Genomic DNA, 6,000 nt, shown 5'->3' with positions numbered 1-6,000 from the left:
CTGAAATTTTTTTTAAAAATTATTTTCTTCCCTTATAGATCTTTAGGAACCTAACAACAAAATAAAATAAGACAATAAATGAAATCAGAATTGCAAGTGGTTGATAAGGCAAGCAGTGATATTTTCCCTCAACCTTTATAAAGAAAGATTTGGTTCTCCACTGACCTTTTTTTTTTTTTTTCCACTTTCCTCAATTCACCTTTAAGCCCTTAAAAACAGCCAATGGCCCTTTACTTCTAATCTAGGCAACACTGGTTATTTGAGGAATGATGAGGTTGAAGTAGATTTAAAAGTTAGATAAATGTGGGGAGCTGAGTTATTTTGTCATATGACCAACAGATGTTTGGTGAAGTTAAAGGAGAAGAAACCTTAGGGAAAGGCATGTCTGAAACTATCCAGATATCTTCTGTGGCTATTTGGTTTGTATATTTTTCCTTGGATATTAGTTTTCTGATTGTGCCTCAAGGCAGATCATCTGTCAGTAGCAAAGACCCATGAAACTACTAAGCCCTAGGCATCTCATAACTCAGTCACATAGTGGAGGTTTGAAAGCCAAGATCAGTGGAAGTCAAAACCACTTCCATTTTTCTCAAGATAAAGGAAATAAGATCATAGATGTCAAGACAACCATCACTTTTATGGCTGGAAATCAATATTCAGAAATGTTGTTGGTGAATTTGCTTCTGCAGATGTATGATGAGATAATGGAGGGGCCCTACTCCTCTATCAGTATATCCTCATCCTCTTCTAGATTCATTCTCAAATCAACTCATTCCTTCCAAATGTACAAGTGAAGAAGGCAATTGTCTTTCTCAATGGCAAAGCTAGAAGTCTTTTTTTTTTAAACCCTTACCTTCTGTATATTGTGGCTCCTTGGTGAAAGAGTGGTAAGGGTGGGCAATGGGGGTCAAGTGACTTGCCCAGGGTCACATAGCTGGGAAGTGTCTGAGGCCAGATTTGAACCTAGGACCTCCCGTCTCTACGCCTGACTCTCAATCCACTGAGCTACCCAGCTGCCTTCTAGAAGTCTTTTTGAAAAGAATGCTGTGCCAGTTTTACCCTTACCTGGCATAGATGTGATGGCAGTCAAGACATTATGAAGGATGAGTTTTTTATAGTATATGTGTTATATATCTTCAGTGAGGAATGTTGAAATATGTATTGCATGAAAACACTAGTATAATCTCTATCAGACACTATTTATTGCCTTGGAAGTGGGGAAGGAGGGAAGGAGAGAATCTGAAAATAAATTTCAGAAAACAATTGTCAAAACCTTTTTCTACATTAATTGAAAAAATTACTTAAAAAAAAAGACATTATGAAGGGGAAGACAAGAAGTTGCTAGAATTAATGGAAAATTCACTTCCTCTGCTCCTGGGCCCTATTCTCCCATTAGTACATTCTTCCTAGAACCTCCATTTTGAACAAGGGCTCCAACCAGGTATTCTTCATTCTCTGGACTTTAGCTCCATCCCCACAAGTTCCTCTCTTCCTTCTCCCTCAATCCTTTTCATATCCACTTTTAATGTGTTGCCTTTCCTCATAGAAATGTAAGCTCCATGAAAGCTGGAGCTGCCTTTCTTTTGGCTTGCATTCATATCCCCAGTATTTAGTGCTGTGTCTAGGACAGAGTAAGTTTTTAATAAATGCACATTGGCCAAATGGCAGAGAGGTCATAACTTGCAAATATATTTCTCAAGTATAAACTTGGATCTTTGCCCTACTACTTGTCAGAACTCTGGCTCCAAATTTCCAAACACCTATGAGACGTTTTTAGTTGGGATGTCTTATTGACACCGATTTCTCACATTCAACATGAATTAATCATCTTCCCTTCCTTGGCCAGCCTTTTTATTTAACTTCTTTCTTTTTACTGTTAAGCCATTTATTCTTCCTGTCCTCAAGTTCAGTATTTACTGCCATTTTTCATTCTTTCCTCTCTCTTGACTTCCATGTTTACTCATCTGCAATAATAGTTTCTAAGCTGATATCCCTCACTCTAGCCTGCCTCTATTTCTACCTGTTGTGCAGATTCTTACTGGACTAGTTTTCACTGGCTCCCCATAGCCCATAGTATAAAGTACAAACTTGATCTGACACTCAAGGCTTTCACAACATGGTTCCAACCTATTTTTCCAGGTTATTCTTAACTACTGTGTAACACTAGGTGTTGTCATGGAACCTGAAGGTACTGTTGTCCTTAGTGAGTCGTGCACCATAATTCTATGGCAAATCAACAGGTTAGGCTTATAGAATGGTGTTGCAGATCTAAGAGGCCAGTTTCATATTAATTATGCCCTTAGGAGTATAGTTATTAAACATATAAAAGGCTTGTTGTCCCCATTCCTCCTCCCTATTAGAGACAAAAAAAAAAAAAAAAAGCAATGATGGGAGTTGTTCCCTTGTTAGGAAACATCACTCTCCCCTGTGTGACTTACCAAGCTACCCCTGGACCCTCATCCTTTAAACCGTGGATTTAAGGAAAATACACATATTTGGTTCAACTGTAGGAACTGATAAGGAGTAGTTTTTTTGTTGTAAGATAGCAGAATAAAGTATCACACTTAGAAACAAGCTTCAGCTGCACTCAATGGATGTTATGAGTAATATGAAATAATTGCTTACTGGTGATGACCTTCATAACTTAGCCCACTCCTACATTTCCAATTTTGATACATCTTAGTACCCCAACATGTACTCTGTAATTCAATGACACTAGCCTCCTGGCTCTTCCTGAATAAGGCCCTCCATCTCTCATCTCTGGGAATTTTCTCTGGCTGTCTCCCATGCCTGAAATACTTTCTTACCTCCGCTCTGACTACTGACCTCCCTGGATTCCTTTAAGTTCCCACTAAAATCCTTATTTCTACAGAAAGCCTTCCCTAACCTCTCTTAATTCTTGTGTTTTCCTTTTTAAAATTATTTCCTAATTATACAGAATATAGCTTGCTTTGTGTATATTTGTTTGCATATTGTCTCCTCCATTAGATTGTGAATTCTTTGAAGGCAGGGCCTATCTTTTCCTTTTTGCATGGTATCTGGCACATAGTAGGTACATAATAAATGTTTATTGATTGATTGAGTGGAGCAGCCTATGCTTTTGTCTGTGCCTCTTCATTTTGCCTTTGATTCCCTCTGACCTAAAAGAGGGGAAATATCCCAGCAAACTACACCTCTGGCTGAAATTGCCAAAATAGCTCCTTCTCTGCAGGGCTGCACTAGCCATTGCCTTCAGGCCTTCTCTCTCCCTCTGCCTCTCTTTTGAATCACTAGGCTGCTAAAGGAAGTGTCATGCTCTATCTCCTCTTTTTTTTTTTTTTTTTAAAGTCTGACTCCATCCTAAGTCACATGATACTTCGTGGCCTCAGGAAATGAGTGAAAAATTCCAAATACCACCCTACCAGTGTATGCTAGTCTAAGTGGTCCTTCCCTCTTCAAGAGGAGGCTTCACAAATGCTTAAAAAACAAAATTTCACTCAATTATACAAGGAGCTAAATCAATTGTACAAAAAAATCAAGCCATCCCCCAATAGATAAATAGGCAAGGGACATGAATAGGCAATTCTCAGATAAAGAAATCAAAATTATCAATAAGCACATGAGAAAGTGTTCTAAATCTCTAATAATTAGAGAAATGAAAATCAAAACAACTCTGAGGCATCACCTCACATCTAGCAAATAGGCTAAAATGACATCAGGGGAGAGTAATGAATGTTGGAGAGGATGTGGCAAAATTGGGACATTAATGCATTGCTGGTGGAGTTGTGAATTGATTCAACTATTCTGGATGGCAATTTGGAACTATGCCCAAAGGGCTTTAAAAAGACTATCTGCCTTTTGATCCAGCCATAGCACTGCTTGGTTTATACCCCAAAAAGATAATAAGGAAAAAGACTTGTACAAAAATATTTATACCCATGCTCTTTGTGGTTACAAAAAACTGGAAAATAAGAGAAGGGAAAAAAAATCCCTTCGATTAGGAAATGGCTGAACAAATTGTGATATCTGTTGGTGATGGAATACTATTGTGCTCAAAGGAATAAAGAACTGGACTCAAATCCGGCCTCAGACACTTCCCAGCTGTGTGACCCTGGGTAAGTCACTTGACCCCCATTGCCCACCCTTACTACTCTTCCACCTATAAGTCAATGCACAGAAGTTAAGGGTTTAAAATAAAAAAAAAATTAAAAAAAAAAAGAACTGGAGGAATTCCATGTGAACTGGAATGACCTCCAGGAACTGATGCAGAGTGAAAGGAGCAGAACCAGGAGAACATTGTACACAGAAACTGATACTCTGTGGTATTGTGGTACAACTGAACATAACGGACTTCTCTACAAGCAATAATGCAAGAATCCAAAGCAAGGCTGATAGACTTATGAGAAAGAAAACTAGCCACATTCAGAAGAAGAACTGTGGGAGGAGAAACACAGAGGAAAAGCAACTGCTTGAACACATGAGTTGATGAGGATATTATTGGGGATGAAGACACTAAACGATAACTCTAGTCCAACTATCAATAATATGGAATTAGGTCTTAATCAATGATACACATAAAACCCAGTGGAATTGTGCGTCGGCTAAGGGAGTTTAGGGGGGTTTGGAGAGAGGGAAAGAACATAAAACATGTAACTATGGGAAAATATTAAAAGTAAAAATAAAAATATTTTAAAAATAAATAAAAAATAAAAAACAAATTTTCTTCTACATACCAAGTGACCTACTTTCCATTCTTAGAACATAAAGGCAACATATGTAGTAAAGAATATAAGCTTCCTCAGTAGAATGTAAACTCCTTGAAAACTGGGAAGTCTTCATTTGTGTCTCTATCTTTAGGGTCTGAAGAATATCTTGTACATAGAACTGAATTGCTGTTGTTGAATGTTTAACGCACCAAATGGGCTAGAAATACAGGGCCTAGGAGATGTTGGGCCTTAGTAAACTCATCTATAAAATGAAAGGATGGAACAAAATGCCTCCTAGGTCTTCTCTTGTTCAATCCCCCCCCCCCAATTCTGTTCCTTTGCTCCTCCATGATTACCATGCCATTTTCTACCCCATCTCCATCTATTCATCAAAATTACTTCTCTTTCAGGATCTAGATGAAAAACCAGGAAGCATGTTTTAGTGATGGCAAGATGAAATGGCTACTGCTTTGCTAACTTAATATTAATCTAAAAAGTTATTTCTTTTGGTGGTCTATGAATGACTATTTCTGCTTTTGTTCAGGATAGCCATGGCAAAGAAATAAAGTCTCTCACCCAGTCCCAACTTCAGCTTGGATAACTGTCAACAAGTATTTAATTATGGACTTGCTATGTACTAAACTCAATAAAAACTGGAAAAAACAGTCTTTACTTCTCAAAGAGGTCACATTCTACTGAGTGCAGAGTTGGTATCATTATAGTTGGAATAGTCTGTAAATAATGCATTTATCACAACTGGACTCAAAGGACTCATTTCTATATTACTGGGAAATAGAAAGAATGGGGCAAACAAGTACAGGAACTGGGGAAATATGGAGTTGCAAAAGAAGCTGGAAATAAAGAGGTTAAGAAGAAAAACTGAAAGAATGGGAAGTCTTTAAGCAGAACTTAGATACCCACTCATAGGGTTATTGTAGAAATGGTTACTGTTTGCATATTCCTTGGAATATAATAATAGAATCACAGGTCTTAAAACTGGAAAAAAGACCTCAAGAGATTAGCTTGTCTAATCTTCTGCCTTAAAGAAGATATTACTATCATTCTATAGATGAAGTAATTGAGGCAAAGAAAGACTAAGTAATCTGTTCAAGGTCATACAACTAGTAAATGGCAAAATATTCATGTACAAATTTTTTGACAGAAAAGGACTTTTTTCATCTTTAGCTGTCTTATGTCTTTACTCAAGAGAAAGAAGCCCCACTGATGGAACACTAGAGAGACTCAGAATTTACTTACCAATCCTTTATTTATTCAATAACACTGAAACATTTATTCAATATATAAGGTTGTATGT

The sequence above is a fragment of the Gracilinanus agilis genome, chromosome 2 (genome assembly GCF_016433145.1).
Source record: "Gracilinanus agilis isolate LMUSP501 chromosome 2, AgileGrace, whole genome shotgun sequence".
Taxonomy (NCBI): Eukaryota; Metazoa; Chordata; class Mammalia; order Didelphimorphia; family Didelphidae; genus Gracilinanus; species Gracilinanus agilis.
Note: the sequence above shows the minus strand (reverse complement) of the source record.